Source organism: Panthera onca, chromosome A1 (assembly GCF_046562875.1).
Source record: "Panthera onca isolate mPanOnc1 chromosome A1, mPanOnc1 haplotype 2, whole genome shotgun sequence".
In the NCBI taxonomy this organism is placed as follows: domain Eukaryota; kingdom Metazoa; phylum Chordata; class Mammalia; order Carnivora; family Felidae; genus Panthera; species Panthera onca.
In genome coordinates this window covers 69,874,765-69,898,393 of record NC_138339.1, presented here as the reverse complement: position 1 = coordinate 69,898,393, position 23,629 = coordinate 69,874,765, and the positions used below count along the sequence as shown (strand labels likewise).

Genomic DNA, 23,629 nt, shown 5'->3' with positions numbered 1-23,629 from the left:
AGGAATGACTGTTTCCAGGTGCAGAACATAGTGAGCCCTGTTCACTGCTACAGAGAAGACAAGTAAGCTAAAAGTGAAAACCATCACTGGTCTGTATGTGTACCTCTACATGCTTGTATGCATGAGGAGCAACACTGGAATGAGTCATAAAAATCCAACAGTGGTTATCTGCAGAGCAGAGTAGGTCTGGGGCAGATGAGGAATATGGATGGAAGGCTGACTTTTATATTTTGCATACCTTCTAAAATTTCTGAATTTGAATTATGTAAATGTAATACATGTTCAGTAAATTAAAATAACATTAATTAGACTCACTGTAACTCTCTTACTAATGCTCATATCAAATTAGCAAAATATACAAACTTCCAAAATTTTCCTGTGAAATTAAAATTGTGTTTAATGGGTCAAATGATCTAATCAACACTTCTATGAAATTTGTGCAACGAATCCTTTGTAAAACTTTGTGAGGTGTACCAGGAATATCAGATTTTCTTATATATCTAATGAGGGATCAAGTCTTTATGCTGTTAATGGAGTTTGTCTAAGAATTAAGAATGTTTAAAGAGACAACATCACATTTGGGGAGATGAGGTAAGGAAAATATTGAATTTTTTGCTTTCCAAAGAATATTTCTGAAAGTGTTAGTATTCAAAAGAATTCCATCAGGTAGGCTAAGGATTTTTTCTTGTTTTCTATGTGGTATATACTATCATTATGGATTCTTAGTACTGCCTATTGAATAACTTTTTTTAATGTATTGGTTACAGGTGGTAATTACTGTGAATTAAAGGTTTCACAAATTCCATTCAATTTTTTGTAGTCGATATCACTTTCTGTATCAAAACACCCTTGTGGAGTCTTGGGATGTCACCCAACCCATCAGATCCTCCTTTCTGGGCTTATTTGTATCTAAAGAGAAGAATGTTTTTTACTGATTTTAGTTGAGCAGCCTGAAATAAATTCTAATTTTTAAAACATTTTTGGATAAAAATTCAGAATTAGGGAATTTCCTAAAGTTCAGTAAAAATGATAGTACCTATTCTTTTTAAGAAGTATATAAAATATTATGTTTTGTAAAAACTTTTCTAAAACTTCCAAAAGGATTTCTAAGGACCTAACACTTAGTTAACTTTCTAAAAGTAAGACTTTCTCCAGATGGTTAAATTTCATACCTTTACCTAAGAGGAATCCTTAGGATGTATAAATGGACATGTATTATATGTCAATTTAGTAATTCCAAATGGTGATAAAGGGACATACTCCATCTTCAAATAATTTTGTGAAGCCTAATAGGCACATATGAGTCCTTAAGAAAAAACATGTCAAGGGGCGCCTCGGTAGTTCAGTTGGTTAAGCGATTGAATTCAGCTCAGATCATAATCTCACAGTTCATGGGTTTGAGCCCTGTGTCAGGCTCTGTGCTGAAAGCTCAGAGCCTGGAGCCTGCTTCGGATTCTTATCTCCTGCTCTCTCTGCCCCTCCCCTGCTCACGCTCTCTCATAAAAAACAAAAAACAAACAAACAAACAAAAAAAAACATTAAAAAAATTTTTTTAAAGTAAAAACATGTCAAGGGGCACCTGGGTGGCTTAGTCAGTTAAGCGATCAATTTTGGCTCAGGTCATGATCTCACAGCTCGTTAGTTCCAGCCCCACGTCAGGCTGTCTGCTGTTTGTGCAGCAGAGAAACATTTAAATAAGCATTTTAAAGAAGAATAAACATGTCAAGAAATGCCTGGGCAGCTCTGTCAGTTAAGCATCAGACTCGATTTCAGGTCAGGTCATGAACTCACAGTTTTCGGCTTAGGTCATGAGCCCCACATTGAGCTCTGCACTGACAGAGCGGAGCTTGCTTGGGATTCTCTCTCTCCTCTCTCTCTGCCCCTCCCCTGTGCAGTGTGGTTGCTCGTATTCTTTCTCTCTCTCTCTCTCTCTCTCAAAATAAATAAACGTTTTAAAAAGTGTCAAAATCCCAATATTTGATTCCTTCACTATTTTAAGCATAATTATAATAACAGCATAATCTATATTTTATTAACTATAAAAGAAAATGAACTGATTTTCAACCTTTTTTTTTTAAAAGGTAAAGTTCCAGTCAAATCATTTTTTCTAGTACTTATATTGAAAATTTGTTATCCCAGTTGATTTAGGACAGTAACAAACTAATCCTAGAATCTCTATCACTTAACACAACAAAGGTTTGTTTCCTGTTGATAACAATTCTAATGTAAGAATGATACTGTCAGCTATGTAGTGACTCAGGGATTCAGGAAGCTTCCATTCTGTGGTTCTGCGGTCTCAACATGTGACCCTGATTTCTGTGCCAGAGGCACCTTTAACTCCACTTACAGATCACCAACTACAATCAGCCACAGGGCCACAATCTAACTACAAGGAAAGTTGTAAAATGCTATTTTGCTGGTGTTCAGGAAGAGAAAATGAAATAGGACTACGTGAACACAAAGCATTGCCCCTTTGAAAGTACTTTTTCTAAAACCAAATATCCTCGGAAAAAGAGAACCTCCATGAATGACAACAAATGAGAGCTGTTACTCATCTCTGACTCCTCTTCATGATGGAAAGTGTTACAATAACCGTGTATTTACATATAGTTGACCACAATTCATGGGATTTGTGAACATCCCTGGCTTATTATTGCCTCCAAGATTTAATGTTACCATTTGTTTCATTTGGAATGGCTATTGCAAATGAGGAAGAACCAGAGATATAAGAATGTATCAGATTACAGTATTGCTAAGCAGAGAGAATCTCTCATCGTGACTTTAGTTTCGCTTTTGAAAATATTACCATCAAAACTGATGCATGCCTCTGATAATAAATATGGTCTTAAAACTTTTACTGCATTAAGCATTTGATGGAGCTGAGAGCCTACATTAACAAAAATGAAATTATATCTAATAAAAATACTCTATAAATGTCACAGAGATAAATGAGGTATTTTCATAACTTAAAATTCTATCTCTTCTGGGAGCATTTTTAATGTAAAATGAGAATCAAAATTGTCCCCACATTTTATAGTTTCAGGTAATTTTGAACTCTACCAGAATGAATTTTTTTTAAACAAAAGTTTCCTTTCCTTTCCAAACTTTAAAGTGCAGTCCGAGAAGGTTGAAATATTTGCTGTTGGTTTGCTTTATTAATGTGAAGATATCCTGGGTACAGAAAAGAATCAAAGGCTATATATCTAACATACCTAGACTTTTCCTTGGCACACAGGTTACTTGGAACACACCATATAGCTGTCATTTGAGGTCTGTGGGTTGACCTACTGGGTACAACATAAGGGTTATATATGGTAGCTGGCCTGGCAGGTCTGAGCATTGGTACAATATTTATGAGTTCCAGCTTTGCTCCTAGACTCTTTATGGTCTCAAATAAGTAACAGGTGAAATCCCCAAAAAGTAACTTTAGTGTTGGAAGTGATGCAAAGTTTTAGTTTAGCCATAATAATAAATAAATACACAGAGAAAGAAGCACAAAAATAAAGTTTTTTAAAAATTCCACAAGAGGTTTCTTCTCTCATTTTGCTATTAACAACACTGATGACAAAAGCTAAGAAAGGAGGAGAAACATGGCTCCCATTGAGTCAGAAACAGTGAGTCAAAAAGACAAAGATTTTCATTTAATTCCTGTAGCCTTTAGTTCCAAAGTCATAACTGTGGACCAGGGTGCTAGGGAAATTGTTGCATGAAAGAGGAAAAGAACTCAGAAAAAGTAACTCTCATCTGTAAGCTATTCTTCCTAGCCTCAAAACAAATAACAGAAAACACATATCTTTGCAATGTTCTAAAGCATAAGCCACAGCAATCATTAAACCCAATGGTCAGAGGACCCAAGAGTGAGCCAGCCATGTGACCAAATTGGTTTAAGTATTCCAGTGGTCAGCATAGCCATTGGAGTCAAGTAGAGAAGAATGATAAGAGAGATTTGGGAGAAGTCTGGAAGTGTCCTTAAACCTAAGGCTTGAAGAACTAAGTCAGGGATCTTATCGCTGATGGTTCAAGGTTGTAACCCCTTTTAAGATCAGTAGCAGATACACCAGTCATTTATTGTTTGAAAAATGTATGTATGTATATGCAGATTGTAGTCATAGAGCTTTCAGGTAAAGTGAGATTAAAGTTAGTAAGACCGTACCTAGCCTAGACATATTATTCTCATAAGCCATCCTGTATGGTTTATATATACATAGCCCTATACCTAAGTTGGCAGTTTAGTATACATCTTACTATTTACTTAATCCATTTTCCAAAATGATGAATTAAATAACCCTTTGAGATATAAAAATCCTAACACCCACCTGACACAGACGCAGCCATTCGATAATCTAGGGTCCTGATAGCATTCCAGAGTCAGTGGTTGTTCCATCGTTGACATACCTAGAGAGATAGGTTCCTCAGTGTCTTCCGAGTAGAGGTTGGGTCTGGCTTTGACATCTTCAGGGTGTTGCACCTGCGAAGAATGGCTCTGGCTGACTGATAATGCAGTAAGTAGAGTAACCATGGCTAGAGAAGGCCTTTTGGAAGGAATGTATTCACCCCTCCACCCATCATTTTACCGATTCAGGAATACCTTCTGATTGCCTACGTTGTACAGGCATTCGCATGAGTAAGACTGACTCCTTGCTTTTTAGATGGTTACAGCTTAGAAGGAAGATAAGTGATCAATGTAAGGCAAATGCACAATTAATTTGAAGAAATGAGCAAAGTTAAGATTCAATTTTGGAGAAAATCACATGTTTTGAGAATTCAAGCAAGGATGGTGAGATGGGGAGGGATGTGACATCAAGGGGCCCCCGCATTATGGACCCTGATTCGTCAACTTTTCCACCCCAGCAGAACTGACCACTCCTGACCTTATCCCTTGTTGTACCATGAACAACTTTCAGTACAAAATACCTTTAATTTTGTCTCTTAGTTTTATTTTTTCCCTCCAAATTCTGTCTTGTTCATTTTGTATTACCATAACCTAGTGTGGTATTTGTTCCTAATTGGGATTTAGATGATGGATAGTTTTATCTGCCACAGTGGTTGATAATTGACTAGTGGCTGTTTGCACTTTAAGAGTGTTGGCTATGAAAGCAGCTGGAATAATTAGGTTGGCTCCACACAGATTAATCACTGTTAGCGTAGATTTTTCATCTACTTCATAGTACTTTGCGCAGTGCTCTGCAAGGTCTAGTTTTTGCTCAATAAATACACAATTACTTGCTATTTAGACAAGCAAGAGCTAGTGCCTTTTCTACTTGACAGCTCATGGTTGCTCTTTAAAGCAGATGTAAAGGATGTGGAAAAAAAGAGTAACAGGAAATATACCATTGGTTCTTGGGAAAATGCTCAATCTCTTTCACAATAAAAGAAATGTTAGTTAAAAACATATTGAGATATCATTCACCTATCAATTGGCAAAGATCAGGAAACTTAACAGTATTTTTAAGAACATTCAAGTGAAAGCTTGTTGAAACTAGACTAGGAGGTTCTGGAAAGCAATTTGACAATATGTATCAAACTTACAAATGTATCTACTCTTTGACTCAGGAATTCCATTTCTAAGGACGTTAGGATCAATATTCTTTTATGTGGGAGATGATGAGTCAACAGAGTTCTTCAATACAGCATTGTTTGTGAGATAAGAATATCAGAAATAACCTAAAGGTACAGTCAGCAGGTGTCCGGTTCAACAATGGTACTTGGTACAGCAGAATACTATGCAGTCATAAACAGAGTGGAGTTTTCTGTATTGGTGCAAGAATCTATATGCTAAGGAGAGACAGGGAAGGTCCAGAACGGTGTTATGCTCCTTTGTGTAAAAGAAGGAAAAAGAGAATGTGTGTGTCTATACTAGAATATGCAGGAGATATCTTTAGAAGACAACAGAAGAAACTAGTGACATCGATTTGCCCCTGAGCAGGGTAGCTGAGAGGCAGGAATGGGAAGCAGAGTTTTCACTGTGTGCCCTTTATATTTTTGAAATGTGAGGCCTTATGACTATATGACCTATACACAAATTAAATAAAAACAAACACACTGCAGCAGATGCAGTGGTTCCCAGCAGGGAGCAGCTGTTGCTATGGTCACCTGCTCCAGCTGTCACACTAGTGTGGTCACCTACAGTGACATCTGCTGGTGCTTCCTGACAGCTATTTTAGGTCCGTGTTTTTCAAATTGCTATTTTGAAAGTGGGCCACGCAATCAAGTTAGTGAATCCAACTGGCATTCAAGAAAGAGAGAAAATCACACAGAACAGAAAATTTCAGAGTACGTAACCAGTAGTAAAGGTAAGTCCTGTTGTGTGATCTTTTGCTTGATTTTTTTATATGCATATGTGTTCTAACATATCTCTCTTACTGCGCTCAAAAATGTTAGAAAGTCGTTATCCTCAGTGGTGACCCTTCTCAGCTGGTCTAGATTTCGATAGTTCGCCGTGAGCAACCAATATATAATAGGCACGTTTTCCATCATGGTGGGGCCAGGAGTTTCAGACTGTGGATGTGGGTTCCCACCTTATAGGCTGGTCCCTCTGCTTATGTCTCTATTGCCAGTGTACACAGATTCTCTAGACTGTGTGTCTCCTCACATGAAAGCACCTTCATTCTTTTTAGAAGAGTAAATTCCACACCATGGAGTACTGTGCAGTTGACAGGGCTGTTTGGAGTCTAGATGGGGTGACTGGGACCAAGATGCAACCTGGGGTCATTCATGTGTCCTGAGCTTCAGTGACCCTAGGGCACCTTCCCTTCTCAGATTGACCCCAATGCCTTGGGTCATGCAGCTGCACCATCAGCAATGCCCTTCTCTCCATCTCTGCTTACTCCATTCTAGTTTCCTTCAAGATCCTGCCCAGTGGTATTTCCTCCATGGAACCTTCCTTTATCTCCTCAGCCTAAAGTGACTTCTCATGTTGTTGTCATGCTCTCTTGATGGCAACTGAATGAAACTTGGTCCAAACCGGGCTTAAGCAATGAGGAGAATTAGCTCAACTGATTAAAAGTTCAAGAATAGATTGGATCCACAAGCTAAAGATAAGATCATTGTTCAATTTCTCTTTATCTCTCTTTCCCCTTGCTCTCCATTCCCTTGATTTTCACTACGTTGTCTTAATTTTTGAATATATACTTCTTTCATGGTGGCAAAATATCTTCCAGTAGCTCAATGATTAAATCCAACAAGTTGAATTTCAACAGGCAGAGAGGCCTTGTTTTTCTCATGACCGTACCAAAAGCCCCAAGAATGCGTCTTTCTGCCTAAGTTAGGTCATGTGTTCAGTGCTGAATCAATCATTGTAGCCATGAGGTTAGAATTCACTCACTGGCCAATCTCAGATCACATACTCACCCCCCGAGACTTGGCAGGTCAGTTGTGGAAAATAGCTCCATGGAGTGTAGAAAAGGATGGTTCCTCAAATATATATTAAAAGTGCTGTCACCTGAAGGAGGAGAATGACAAAACAGGCAAAAACAACAAATGTCCTTGTCAAACTGTAATCTCTACAGAGAAAATGCCAATTACCTAAGTATGTTTTCTTGTGTTAATACCTTACCAATGTGACAGTGAATTATTTAAGACAAAAATAAAGCAAATGAAAGTAACATTTAAATTCTTATTCAGTTATCATATTCAATTGTTTAACATATTTTGGGCCTCTCCATGATGTGTTTTCCCTCAGGATTCTATTTCGATCTCCCACTAACCAATTTTTATGGGGAACTGAGTAATTCATCAGTTTCTAAAATCTAGAGCAACCATAGAAATATTGAATTCATTGTTTTGGCTTTTTGCCCCATCAATTTCGGTCAAATATTTTAATCAAAATAGAAACTTAAAGTCTATGAAAGAAGACTAACATACTCTGAGGAGTACATCTCACACTCCTGCTTTAGCTCATTCTTTCTCAGGAAACAAAATGTTTTTAAAGACAAACATCTTAACACATCTGGTGTGGTTTTCTAGTTATCCTGTTTAAGCCAAAGGAAAAAAAAAGTGGTATCATCTGTTTTTCTTTTATACGTTTTGAAACATGAGTCTCCAAAAGCTATTTCCTAACATATGTCAATTTAACATCTGCCAGTTGCTAACTGATAGCCAGAAACAGGCGCACTGGCGGTACCTGCAATAGTGTCAAGGTATTTCCCATTACAACTGTCTTCGCTTTGGCATTGTCAGTAATATTTTTGCTCTAGGGGTAGCCTATTTCCCTAACTTGAAGGAGACACGTGAATTAGAAGCACAGAGCAGGAGGAATAAATAGGACGATGTCTTGACAGTTATGTGGAAGTGTAGCAGAGAAAAGTTTTCCAAAAAAAGTACTAGATAAGAAAATCTATGTCATGGGTCACAGATTGAACTGCTTCTCCTGGCGGAAACATGCTTTTCTATACCACATCCTAATTTCTCCTTGTTATCTACTATCAAGAATATTTGCAAACAGAATTAAGATGTAGTAACCATATCTAAGAGTACCCAACCATGTCCAAAGCTTCTCTTACATTTTTCTCATTTCTGTTCCTTTGATGGAACTTAAAGTGCATCAGTGAGCTTCAGTTTCTGTCTGGAAATTCATAACAGAATGGTATTTTGACAGAATGATTATTTTGAAAGGGGTGGCCTAAGTGTCGGTCCTGAGAGAGATCAACATTTTTACCTGCCCTAAAATAATCTGGTGCTGAATTTAGTAGTTCAAAAATTTTAAGATCTCCAAAAAATTTTAAGACCCCAAATTTTCAGGGCCTCCAAATGATTAGTGTCATTTGCTCCCTTTGGTAAATTCTCCCTACCCCAATAACATTATTGCATTTTGTTTTATTGGACTTTAAAGGAGAGGCCTCACTGTGGGCCCATTAAGGTCAAGGCTACCTGTATGTCATTATTATTATAACCTCTGTGTCAAATCCTGTGCTTGACACATAGTAAGAGTGGAAGAAATGAACCAATCCTGTCCTGAAATTCTGAGATCCAGCATTTGCTCTTCGAGTCCTCAAATTTAGGACATAAATTACATAAATTATTAAAAAAAACATCTAATTGACTTTGATAAAGAAAGAAGAAATGTGTTCTCATGATTGGACTTTCATAGGAAAACTTTAATGGTAGTTCTCTCTAAATAAATTTGGGAGCTCACAAGTACTCTATACCAAATACTCTTCATGGTAATGGTTACTTGACAATTTCTCAGTGAAGATAGTGTTTTTGAATATAAAGTAGGGGTTGTGGAAAGAGAAGGAATTTTGGGGACTACAGGTCTAGAGTTGAAATCCTAGATCCATTCTTTACAAAGTTATTTAACCTCTATTTCCCTATCTTCAAAATAGGAGCTCAACAAAGTGCCTGGGACCCTGGTACTTATGGCCACTCACTAACTGGTAGTTATCATGATCCTTGTTATAACTACTCCTGGTATCAACTGATCTGATATTATATAGTACAGAGAATAGACTCAGTTTATGTATAACCCAAGCCCTTTAAAGCTTTATAAGTGAAAACCCAGCTCTGCTCAGTGCTATGTTAGTCACCTAGAAGAATGGTAAATGGTATTACTTTTTCTGTCATATCTGCAGCATCAATTTTTGGCATGGTTATGAGGACATAGCCCTAATAAAAGTCATGCCATCTAAGCGACAGACCCACACAGCATTAATGGTAATGAGGGAAGAGACATGCTTAGTATTTCAAACCAGATTTCCCCTGTTGAAATTATACCTTCCCAATCTATGACATATTATCCTACAGGTACAAGTGTCTATTTGCATTTTGTAAATCACAAAGACTTAGCACAAACGTCTCAGGTTAAACCTTAAGGTAATACAAAAGCAAGTTTCTAAGGGAGCCCTCTCTGCCTCCTTCCCCGTATTTCTCCTTTCTTTCCTAAGATGTTCCAGGCAATGTGCATATAAAAAATATTTACAGTTGATGAGATAGGAGATGAAAGGGATTCCAATATTTTTTCTTATTTCGACCTATTCTGGAAAAGGTGAAAGCCATTCCACATAAAGTTAAGTGCTGTAAAAATACATTGACTCTTAGTTCACTAGAATGATGCTGTGAGTTATGTCCTTAGAACTTCCTGACACGTGAAAAGATTAAATAGAAATAACTCCAATTTCAACTTTATAGTCTATTTACTGAAGTCTTTTTTTTTTTTTAAATCGTTGCCATAATCCTCTCTAACAAAGTAGATAGAGTGCAGAATGCAAATCTCCCACACTGAATGGGTTGATGAAGGTTATTTCTTGGAAATTATTTGACCTTATGAGCTATAAGCAAGGGTGAAAGTTGTAGTTCTACCCAACTGTTTAGTTTTGTATTATTCTAGCAATGGTTTATCTCTAAAGTTATTGATTAAAGTGATAAATTACTTAATGATTACCTACTTTTAGATAAAAAAGAAGCTTAGAATTTTCATACAGTTACAGTGCATGACCAAGTAGAGCATTTAAATGCAACCACCTACAGGGATAATTTCAGCAAAAACTTTTTAGATATATTACTTATTTATAGATAATATACCAATATATGATCTGCAGGACATTAATTAGGTGTACAAAATCTGAAAGCCCCCTTAAACCTGTCAGAGACAAAGAGAAAGTTAAAGAAGTTTGAATGCTGCCATTTCATGAATTTTATGCTAATTTGCTTCCTCGGAAGAATTCAAGACCAATATTGATCTGATTCATTATTTGCATAATTCATATCTTATAAAAGGTAATTATACACTCTCCAGTCAAATTACTTAATGGTCCAGTATTATTTTCTGAAAAGCTTCCCCTTCCTGTCATGTATACTTTTAAATAAACTTGCAATTCACATTAGATTTAATTGGATGTTATAGAGGCTGATATGCTACTATGGATAATAAAGTAAACAATACTAAATCTTAACTATAATTCTCACTGATCCCCAGCAATACCCTTCATACACCCAAGTTTTCCATACTATTCCAATCAAATGTTCTACCTTCACTGTTTTCCATTGACTTCTCTCCTGGAAACAGTATTATCCTTTTGTTCATCCAGGCATGAAACATTAAAGTTTTCTTCTCTTTCGCCCCCTTCCGGTTATCTATTGCTGCATAACAAAGCGCCCTACAATTGTGTTGTGGCTTCAACCCACAACAATCATTTACTTCTATTCTGTTAATTGCTCATAAATGTGCCATTTGGGTAAGACTCAGCAGGGACTGCTCTTCTCTGCTCCACATGGTATCAGGTGGTATGGTGGAAGACAGTTCATTCTTGCAATATAGCACACTTTGGAGACTGGGAGCTTAGCTGTTGGTTAAGGGCCTCTGTTCCTCTCCATGTGGACCTCTTCACAGGGTTTCTTGGGCTTCTTCACAGCACAGAAGCTGACTAACAAAAAAGAGTCCTCTAAGGGGCCTAGAAAAAAGCTGCAAGACTTCTTATGACCTAGCCTCATGAGTGTCAGAATGCTACCTTTGCCGCATTGATCTAGTAAGTCACTAAGACCATTGAGATTCAAGGCAAGGGAGAAGAGTCTATGGAAAGAGTAGCAAAGAATTTGAAGACATTTTTAATCTACCATGTCCTGTCTTTATCCAAGTCTGAAATCTGCATTGGCAGTGCCAGTGGATCAGGAAGGAGATGGTATGAGACACCTGCAGCAATGTGGTGACCTCAGAACAGCCACAAAGGTAGCTTTGAATATGCTGAGGCACTGGGAGACGTTAAAGGGAAAGGAGGTCCCTACCATTGCCATTATCATCTTTTTTCTTATAATCATCTTTAAAATCACTCACTAAATTCTCCCTTCTACTCTGTGGAGGGATTTTCAATAACTGTATATAGATATTTATAAAGAAAAAAAAGTGGAGACACATTTGTAGATTCCTTGTTTATTTTTTAATTTTTTTTAAGATTTAGGCCAGTCAAAACAAGTTTTCCTCCCTTTTGAATTTCTAGAAAGGAAGAGAAAATTAATGCTAATTGAATTTATTAATTCATTTGTGATCAGTCTATGATAGCTGAATTTCATTTTTTAATGTGCTATAGGTACATTGTCTACTGTATAATCAAAGTATATGGAAGCCCCATGTTCATTTTATAAGATATGAATTATGGTTTTCTCTGTTCAAATTATTATGGATGTATCTCATTGTTGAATCTTTGCTTTTACGGTTAGTTAGCTGAAAATAGCTACAGTTTATTTGTTTTTGTGTCCCTTATTTAGGACTATGACCCTTATGAAACTAGTCTTAAGGGGGAAATGATCTGTGTTACAAAAGATCCCTATATGTTGTGGTTTCCAGAAATGCACTGTGTACATAAACGAGGACTGCCTGTACTGTTCCAGGAATTGGAAATGAAACAAATAAGCATTTGCGCAAACACTGAAATGCACCCCACAACCAATCACTGGATTAGTGTGCAAGACAAATAATGATTCTAATGGAACTTGGGAAACAGTACCAAATGGAATTTAATATATTGCTCCCTAACTGATTTTTGTTTATGACTCTATAGGGGGCTAATTATTTTTCTCAGTCCTGTGACAAAAAGAACTAGAGGGGACAGGAAGATCAAGAACAATTTGGCTCTCAGTGAATTCCCAATAAATGATTGCTGAACTGCACTGAGACTATTTAATACTTCCAAACATAATAGAATGTTATTTTTGAGAAGTATTTTCAAGTACATCCAACTATTCCAGTAAAACATGACTGGGGCATATTTATTCATTTTATTAAAATTTTATTTCCATTTGGGTCTAGTTTCAAATCTGAAAACTTTAAAACTTTTAAAGACTTATTCTTATTTAATATGTTGTGTTTACAATGCAAGGCTAAGTGAAAACATCATAACCTAACTATGTTTTCCAAATTTTCTACACTAATCAGAAAAAGATTATAAATAACCAATTCCATGGGCAACTCTTAGAATATATCCAACTGGCAAATCTGACCCAGAGTTGACCCTTACTTAGCATACCATATAAACCAGAAGTTGTGACATCCATCTCCTATTCTTGTAAACCTCAGCCACAGTTGAACGATTGACATCCATGTAATACTCCAGCAGGTGAATATTCCCTAAAAGCAATGTTTTTAAAGGAAAGGAAAATGTTACTTCTTCCACACAAGCACATTCTCCCTTAGTGATTTTCATATTTCCTCCTTTTCTTGCAAACTTTCGAGATGAGGAACAAAGTTGGCATTTATATTTTGAAATTTTCCCCAGATCAGATTTAAAAAAAGCATGTGAATTGTATGATGTTAAAGAACAATGACAGAGCGGACAGTTGATTTAGGGTGAAGATATGTAGGGAGGGATAAAAATGTCAGTCTAGTTTCTCATAAAATATAAATGAATCACTAAAATTTCCCTCCCATTACTTCAGGTAACTTAACTGGGGTACAATTTATGGGAAACTGAAAGTAGAAAAGTGTCTTGCAAATTAATTTTGTTTGGTGGAGACTTATAACAGCACGGGAGAAGTAGCTCTTGCCATTCGATCCAGGTTCCTGGAGAGCTATGGCTATGATTTTCTTCCTGTTTACTCAGTGTATAATTTAATATGATTATTTGTAAGTTGGAGGCTGAAATTTATTACATAAAATGGCATGTAGTGGATATGAAAGAGAAAGAAGCGTGAGATAGAGGAATCTGGTCAGCAGAACTGTATCTTTCTTGCACAAAGGGTATGAATATAATTTCTTTTTCTTGGCTGGCCTAGGGAAGCTGCAAGATGAGGGCTCTGATAGCTAAACAAAGAACAGAAAATACATTTTTTAAAACTCTACCAATGATATTATAGGGTTCTGGTAAAATGATTTTAATAGTCTACATGACTCTAGAAATAGAAAGTAATACCACTACTTCTCAAAAAGAAAAACTAAAATAAAAATTCTAATTTTTGTGAGAAAGCACTAGAAGTAATCACCTTAAAAGACAAAAAAAGGGCACCTGGTTGGTTCTAGGCAGTAGGGCACGTGACTCTTGATCTTGGGTCATGAATTTGAGCTGTGCATTGGGCATAGAGATTATTTAATAAAACAAAAATTTTAAGATCAAACAATAAACAGAACCCACTTTGCTATTTTTTATTGATATTACTCCCTAAACACAAAAATAAGATAATATTGCAAAAATGACTATAAAACTGTAAGGCCGGAAGGAATAGATGAACTGACATGTCAGAATGCTTTTATTTCTTTAAAAGCAAAATTTGAATGTTGGAGTAAAAAGATTTTTTTAAATTTTTTAAAAATGTTTATTTATTTTTGAGAGAGAGAGAGAGAGAGAGAGCATGTGCCAGTGGCGGAGGGGCAGAGAGAGAGGGAGACAGAACCCAAAGCAGGTTCCAGCCTCTGAGCTGTCAGCACAGAGACCAACGCAGGGCTCGAACTCATGAACCGTGAGATCATGACCTGAACCGGAGTCAGATGCTTAACCAAATGAGCCACCCAGGCACCCTTGGAGTAAAAAAGTTTTTTTCAAGTTATGACATATTTTTTTTTTTTTTAATTTTTTTTAACGTTTATTCATTTTAGAGACAGAGAGAGACAGAGCATGAATGGGGGAAGGTCAGAGAGAGAGGGAGACACAGAATCTGAAACAGGCTCCAGGCTCTGAGCTCTCAGCACAGAGCCCGATGCGGGGCTCGAACTCACGGACCGCGAGATCGTGACCTGAGCCGAAGTCGGTCGCCCAACCGACTGAGCCACCCAGGCGCCCCAAGTTATGACATATTTTAAATATACAATGAATACTCATATACTTTCTACTTAAGTTTACCAACATTTTTGTTTTAGATTTATTGTTTTATAAAAGAAGTCAAGCAGTTGAAGTTTCCTGTGTCTTTCTTTCCATCCTGTCCAGAAATAACATGATCATGAACTTGATACTTATTTCCAAAAATTTCTTTATAATTTGATAAACAAATATCCATAAACAACTTGTAATGCTTTTTAAATTTTATATCAATTGTAAAATAATGCAACACTATAAAAACCAAACTTACTTACCCACTAAACTATTTTAGAACATTTAGGTTGTTTCCAAATCTTTGTTGTTACAAAAGATGTTGCCTCTATAATATACCTAGAAGTGGAATTGCTGTGTTGTAGCGTATGAGCATGTTGAATCTTACTTAATATTGAGAAGCTGCCCTAGAGAATGATGACAAGTTACATTCTACCAATAGTGTACGGGAGTTCCAGTTTCTACCCATTATCACAAAATTTAGAGTTAGCAGAGTTTTAAATTTTCATTAGTGTGACAGGTGACTTTCTGTAGTTTTAAGTTGCATTCCTTTAATAATAGTGAACTTAAAACATCTTTTCCTATCTTTATTGGCCATTTAGGTTTCCTGTACTGTAGACTATTTAGGTTTCCTGTACTGTAAAGGGATTGTCCATTTTTATATTAGATTATTTATTTTAAAAAATTTACCGGTAAGAAGTACATATATATTTATATATGTATTGCAAAATACTTGGTCCAAGTATTGTCTTTTCTCCTTGTGATATTTTGAAACACAAACGTTAATATGGGAAAATTTATCAATTTTTGTTGTGTGCTTTGGTGTCTTATTTGAGAAATTCTTCCCTATCCTGTGATAACACACACACACACACACACACACACACACACACACACTACATTTTCTTCTTACAGTTTTAAAGGTATGGTTGAAAATATGTAGATCCTTAGTTGTCCTGAAATTTATTTTTGGCTCACGTGAGATAAATACTTAATTTTATTTAAATTTAGTGTTTTCTCACATGAATAACCAACTCTGTCTTTGATTTTGGGGATGCCACCATGGATTTTTTTCTTGGATTTCTGCTTCATTTCATTGGTCATATAAGGTATGTTATCCCCTACCTCCACACTGTTCTTCTTCTTCATAAAATTCTATTTTAAATCATGTGTTATATATATGAGTTATATATGGATTATTATATATGGGTTTAATATCCACTTATTAACTTACACAAGCAATTGGATTGATATTTTGGTTGGAATTATATTTAATATGTAGACTAATTTGGAGAAACTAACATTGGTATATTATTTAGTCTTTCCATCCATGAACATTGTATATCTCTTCATTTTTTTCAGGACTTTTTAATTCTGTTTAATAATGTTTGACAATTTTCTATAAAAAGGTTTTGTATATCTTTTGTTAGAGTTATTCCTGAGTACTTTATATCTTTTGTATTTATTGTGAATGGTATAATAGCTTATATTATATTTTCCAAATGGTTATTATGAGTGTATATATAGTAATATTATTAATTTTTGCATGCTCATCTTGAGAAGAAACTTTTAAGGCCAAGTTGTAATACTTATTAGCACTAAGTTTTACTAAATAAATTTGACATTCATTACAATTCAGCTAAAGTCATGGTTGTCTAAAGATGAATTAATTACCTGTATAGGAAAAAAAAAATTACCTGCATAGGAGTGCTGACTAAAACATTGCAGATCTGTTGCCTTAAGATCATTACATTATATTAGATCCAATTTGGTAAAGACCTAATGACTCCATCTAGTGGTAGTTTGAAGTTCTAAGTGAATTGGCAAATGTACTTTCAGGTTTTATTGGATATTTGTGTTTAAAATATCATGATAGTAATCAGTATCCTTGTTGGAAATGTCAAGAAACAGCAAGGATTAATTTGACACATCAAAATTAATTATGTGTGTTGTTGTAAGCGTTGTTGACCTCAAGATTAGAATGAGGCATGCTTATAGAGAAAATTATGTACAACCTCCCATGTTGGAAGCAGATTGTGTGTGTAGAGATTTAATTTTCAGGATTGTTATTCAAGGAGTTATCATAGGTCATGTTCACAGAATGTTTTAAAAATAACATCAACAGCTGGCCAAAGTCAATCCATATGACCTTTATAGGATCCTCACAGTCTTTCCCACGAGAACTAACTTATAGATAAGGACCCTTTAAAATTAGGCTTAGTTTTATATTTTACTAATTAGAATTTTTTCTTTGTGCAGAAAATAACAAAATTTTAGGCATAAATGTGCTCAATTTCAAAAAATATTGGGACAACTTGCTAATCACTTGAAAAATGTATATTTAACTCTAAAATAAACTCAAGATGTATTTAAAATGTTATGCACACAAAAAGGTTTTAAAAGTGCAATATGAATGATTATTTAATTTTGAAGTGGGGAAGACCTTTCTAAGGATAGACGGAACCTCTAAGAGTAAGGTTGATTGAAAACTTCTATAGAATAATAACAACAATTAAAACAACAGTGGCATATCTTTGGTAAAAATTTAAAATTGATGATGTCCTGCATTAATGTAGGTTAATGATGAAGACATCAAGAATAGGCTTTATTATATTACTAATTGAGAATATACACTTGGAACAAACTTTCTCAAGGGAAATTTGGCAATGGTATCAAAAGCATTAAAATATGCACAGCCTTTGCCCCAGAAATTCCACTACTCATAATTATAGGCATGTAGCAAAGAAATGATTACAAGAATATCTTTATAGCACTATTTAAAATATTTAAAAATTATAAAAAAATAAATGTCCATTAGTAGGCCGATTGGGAAACTAATTTTTAGAGTATATACTTACAATAGAATTCTATGCTATTATTAACTCTAATGCTACAGAATAATATTTAAAGACACTTAAAGTATTTTTACATACTTAATTGTGTAATTACATAATTAAAAGGGAAGTTATTCTCAGAATATACTAAATGAAAAGTAGAGAGTACATTACAAATCAGTGTATTTTCATTTATTTGTAATATTTGTTTTTGTTCTTATGCAAAAAACAGAACTAAAATTCAACAGTGTTTATATTTTGAGTTGTGATGTTATGGGCTAAATGTTTGTGTTCTCCCAAGATATATATGTTGAAGCCCTACTGGCCAATGTGATGGTATTTGGAGATGGGGTGTTTGGGAAGTAATTGGAGTCAGATGAGGTCATTATGGGATTAGTGCCCTTATAAGAAGAGACAACAGAAAGTCCGTTATCTCTCCATCATGTGAGGACGTTGTGAGAAGAAGGCAGCCATCTAAAACAGGAAGAGAGGTCTGACCAGGAACCATGTTGGCCAGCACCTCGATATGGGACTTCTGGCTTCCAGAAGTCCCACAAAAATAAATTTCTGTTGTTTAAGCCACCCAGTCTGTGGTAGTTTGTTATGGCAGCTCAAGAAGACTAATAATACACAAGAGATGTTAAAATTTCTTGTCTTCCTTTCTTTGCTTATCTGTATTTCCAAATTTTTTTCCAATGAGCATACTATATTTATAATTTTAAAAGGTATTGTGAAATACATTAAATAGTATTAGAGAAAATTTCCAATGCATACAGATTATTCAGTGAGAAACTCATCATTAGTAAAATCAGTTATTTAAACCTGGTTTGTGATTACCTTGCCACATTTTCACTAATTCTCTTCATACATTAATTATTTGGCTTACAAGTATTTAACAAAACAGATTAAGTCCATTTTTAGCTATGAATGTCAAAGATTGATAAGGTTTCTAAATATACCACTGGAAAACAGTTTTGTTTTCTTCCCACCTAACTACTCTACAGTTATTATTTGGAAACATTGACCGTTTTAATCATTATATTTCCAATTAGAGTCAGTAATTAGCATTTTGTCTTAGGACAGCATGCCTAATGATGGTGAAATTATGTATATATATTTTTGCATTACAAGGCATTTTCTAATTATCTTAATCATCCATCCTATTTCCCTTGTATGCAATCAAATTTCTAAGAAACAATGTACTCCTTTCACTTTTGTTATAAACCAGAGGTGAGGTCATGAATTCCTCCATGGTATCTAGTACACACACACACACACACACACACACACACACACACACACACACACTTTTATCAGTTTTATTTTTATCTTCTCAATACCTATGCTAACACTGGGTATGCTGGTAAGGGGAGAAACGGAGGAAGCAGGGATACATATTGCAAGAATGGCAAATTTTCTTTGAGGCAGCAAAGGGTTTGAAAACTTTTGGCATCTCAAGAATGTGGAGTCCATCTCCAGAGAGGTGAGAAATTGGCAGCAAGAAATTTCACCTCAGGGACAGAAATCCACTATCACTGTAGACAGAACACTCAAAACGATTAACCTTGTAATGTGCATTCATCACTTGAGCTACTTGACAGGTTTGAGCACTCTTCTTCCATTGTGATAATTCCCCACATTATGTCTCACTTTCCCAAAGAGGAAGTCAAAAACTTGCAGTCTCAGACTCCCTCAAGTAGGGGGCAGGCATTTGGCCTTGCTTCCTCTAACCAGACTATCCTTGGGAGACATCTCTGGAGAGAGCACAGAGGAAAGATACACCTAGGTTTGGGGGCAGTCCAGGTGGTAGAGGGATCCAGTTCTTGGTGACAGGGAGTGGCAGTGCTTCTGGAACCAGTTCTGAGCACCATAAATGCCAAGTGTCAGTGGTGTTTCTGCCAAAAAAGAAGTGCTTGACCATTGCTCATGGATGTTCAGGTTCACTGTTGGATTCTCTGGCCCCACCAGATATTCTGTGAACAGTCTAATATCTTTGCATCAATTCCTTTTCTGCTCAAATTTGCAAACATGGATTCTGTAGATTGCAGTTAAGCACTTTGCCCAATCATAATACTCTCTCCCTCCTCAAAGCAAAACAAAACAAAACAGCCCAACCCTAGTAAAATTTCACTGTTCGTTGTTTAATAACTACCAAGACCAACCACATTTATAGATACTAATAAAATTCTTTTAATGTTTATTTATTTTTGAGAGAGACAGACAGACAGAGACAGAGTACGAATGGGGGAGGGGCAGAGAAAGAGGGAGACACAGAATCTGAAGCAGGCTCCAGGCTCTGATCTGTCAGTGCAGAGCCAGACATGGGGCTCTAACTCAGGAACCGTGATATCATGATCTGAGCTGAAGTTGGATGCTCAACAGACTGAGCCATGCAGGTGCCCCTTAATAAGAAATTTTTAAATGTAAATCAGTGCTATTTATTTATTTACTTACAGAGCTTTGGTAACTAAAAAAAGAACTTTCTGGCCAAAGCCTCTTCTGTCTCTTTGCGGTGATCAGCAGAATTCATTCTTCCTGTTGCCTTGGTTCCAAGGATTCAAACAGAACCTGTGAAGTTGACAACTTCCTCATTAACACACATTTGATATCCACAAAACCTCTATTCATTTACTGGGTGCTTAACCACTTATTTCCCTGTTATGCAAACATCCTGAAATTCTACTTCATATTGCATGCAGTGTTGACTATCACATGAAAAACCTGGGGATCAGCCCATGAAAATCTTCAGTGTAAACATAAACATCAGCAGGCGAATATTTTCATTAGGAGCAATGTGTATCCAGGATGAAGGAAGAAAAGGACACTGGGGGAATCAACCAAAATACATTCTCACATGCCAGGGCTGTAATTAGAGAAACCACTGCACTCAATGGTAGATAAGCATCAGATTCAAGTGGCTGAAATTAGAATTTTCCCCCCAACTTTATTAAGATATATTTGGCATAGGAGTGCCTGGGTGGCTCAGTCAGTTAAGCGCCCGACTCCAACGCAGGTCATGATCTTGCAGTTCGTGTGTTCGAGCCCTGCATAGAGCTCTCTGTGCTGACAGCTCAGAGCCTGGAGCCTGCTTCGGATTCTGTGTCTCCCTCTCTCTCTGCCCCACTCCTGCTCATGCTCTGTCTCTGTCCCTCTCTCTCTCCCTCAGAAATAAAATAAAAAGTAAACATTAAAAAAATTTAAGATATATTTGGCATAAAACATTGTGTAAGTTTAAGGTGTACAACATAATGATGTGATATACATTTATACCGTAAAATGTAAAATTGGAATTTAAAGAGATTTGGGTGCATAGTAAGTATTTCATCATATGATAGAGTGGTTCTATCTCAAAAATAATTTCTGCTTTCCACTTTCCACTTGGAATACTATACCACATAAACATTATATTTTATGAAGGTTATTTTTAGCTAAAATTTATTGGACATTTAGGGTAGGCCGGCACCAAGACTTTGTGTCCTATAACTCATTTATTAATCCTGACAGCATGAGGCAGATATTGTTAACCCTATTTTAGAGACCAAGTGATTCCCAGAGAGGTTAATTAATTATCCAGGGTAATACAACTCCTAAATGACAGAGGTGGTACCTGTTTCCAGGTCTGTGAGACCAATACTCCCTATGCTGAATTATGAAGGCTATGCAGCAACATGGAGATATTGCTTTTGGTCTCATGCTAAATGCCAAAAGAAGAGCAGAAAATTGTATACACACTGTGATGCAACGTTGTGAAACATTATATAAACATGGACAATGGCTTGGAAGAAAGCATATGTCACATGCCACTTGCTTTTGTGTCCAGGAAGCTAAGAGAGTCAGGGAACACACCTGAAAAGAAAAAAAGAAAAAAAAAGATTGAGTGTGTACGTGTATGGGTGTGTATGCACAATGGTTTTAATTGGACAAGGTAAAGGGGTCAGGAAACTTGAACCCATTTACCAAACACGTAGAATACATAGGCTCAGACTCACACTCTTTTCTATGCAGTTGGGTACTGGGATTTTTGGAGTTTTGTTTTTCCCAGTAGTTTTTTTTTTCTTTTTCAAAAGTTCTTGAAAACTGCTACATTGTTTTTGTAGTAAAAAGACAGACAAGAATAAGCCATCCACAGAAGCAGAAAGGTTCAGGATTTCAGCCCCTGAGAAGCGCTGAGCTAGTAAAGGCTGAGCAAACGGGGGTCAGTCCCACTCCATTGCCTCTAGGGCAATTGCTAAACTGCCCTCAGTGAAGCCAAGTTTGGATTGAGAGTCCATAAGGTCACTGAGCAAACAGCTTTAAAAGGTCATGCTGCCTATTGATAATCAGGGACCTGCAGGAAGGTAAACACACCCTTGTTCCAAGAAGAGAAACATGTTATCCTAGGAGCCTAGGGATGAACCCTTCCATGACTGTTGAGAACCTGGCAGTATTTTTTTAAATTTGTGATTGACGGGGCGCCTGGGTGGCTCATTAGGTTAAGCGACTGACTCTTGATTTCAACTCAGGTCATGATCTTGTGGTTGCTGGGTTTGAGCTCTGCTTTAAGCTCCGCACTGTTAGTGCAGAGCTTGCTTGGGATCCTCTCTGTCTCTCCCTCTCTCTCTGCCCACCCCCCCTGTTCTTTGTCTCAAAATAAATGAACTTAAAAAAAAAAAAAAAAACAACTTTGGTGATTTCTTCACCTGTGCCTCACCATGCCTCATATCTAACAGACTGGCTTCCAGGACTACCCCATTACAGAGTTCTGCTATATGAACTCTCTAATGGGTAAACAACAGAAAAAGAGATCTACAAATGAAATGAAAATGCAGCTCGGAGAAGTGAGAAATGAAGGATCAGAGGAGGGTGCCTGAAGGAGCTTTCACTGAAATGAGGCCATGAGAGAATATGAACACCTGGGGAATGGACCAGAGAAAGATATTCTGAATGAATAGAGAATGAATGGAGAGCAAAGACTCAGAGAAAAGATAGTTTAAGGCAAGCATTACCATCAAAGCATTATCATCTATTGATGACAATCATAATTATTTAGAGTCTCAAAAAAATGAGGATGTTAGGTGCCGTATCGTCAGTTACAGATATCTGATCCTTGAGCTCTAGTAGCTAATGCTATTCAATAATATATTCAGGTTTACTTGGAAGAATGACAGACTTTAAGTACTTTAGCATATGTAATAGGGTAAATGTTTTGGCTTGTGCTTTGAGAAAGGAAAACTTGAGCATCATTCAGTAGTCCATGATAGTTTAGCTTGGAAGGAACAGAAAATGAGAGACAAACTGGATCATACTCATCAACAGGCTAAGCATGCCCAGGAGTGGCCAGGGCTGAAGAAGAGCTACCCACAAGGGGATGTGGCATCCAGCCTCCCAGATGGGCCCAGGGCTCCCTTCCTCCTTCACACCCTTGCCACATTCACACCCTTGCCACATTGTACAAGGGTTGGTCTGGGTGACCAATAAAACAGGGCAGAAGTAACAACATGTCACTTTGAAGATTAGATTATAGAAGTCAATGTAGCTTCTCCCTTGGTCTCTCCAGCTTTCTTGGATCCTTATTTTGGGAAAAACCGGCTCATGCATCATGAGCAGTCCTTTGAAAAGATACACATGGTGAGGAACTGAAATCTGCTGATAGGCACATGAGTGAGCTTGGAAATGATTCTGCATCCTTACTTAGCAGCTTGACTTTGTAAAGACCTCTTGAGAGACCTTGGGCAAGAACCACAAAGCTAAGCTACTCCTGGATTCTTAATTTCCCTCAGAAATTGTGGGATCATAAATGTTTGTTGTCTTAAAGTGCTAAATTTTGGGATAATTTGTTACACAATGATAGTTAACTAATACCAGAGGAATGATGGACACTGTAGGCTCCTACAGGGAGGACATGCATGGAAATCATCTGATAAGAACCCACAAGGCCACAGAGCAGAGCATAATTTAGGAAGTCCATAGAAGCATGGAGAAGCAGTGGTTCTACAGCAAGGCCTCCATACTTGCTTGTGATAATGGATGAACTTATGTACCCTAACTTCCCTTATGAACCTCTGTTTTAAAATTTTTTTTTAACAT

General features: G+C 36.6%; 1 protein-coding gene across 10 annotated transcripts in view; it reads right to left on the bottom strand.

The window, feature by feature from the left end:
- Positions 1-4,321: 4,321 nt before the first annotated feature.
- Positions 4,322-23,629, bottom strand: part of LOC132680145 (uncharacterized) — a 214,624-nt gene continuing 195,316 nt past the window's right edge. For 9 of the 10 annotated variants that reach the window (XM_078447594.2, XM_078447617.2, XM_078447618.2 and 6 more), the window contains 4 exons: positions 20,018-20,131; positions 12,957-13,057; positions 7,351-7,441; positions 4,322-4,468 (listed from right to left, as the gene is read on the bottom strand). The gene's annotated coding sequence lies outside the window, so the exon portion shown is untranslated. Of the gene's footprint in view, positions 4,469-7,350; positions 7,442-11,855; positions 11,927-12,956; positions 13,058-20,017; positions 20,132-23,629 lie in introns of those variants that run through there. The other variant, XM_078447587.2, reaches the window with a different exon arrangement.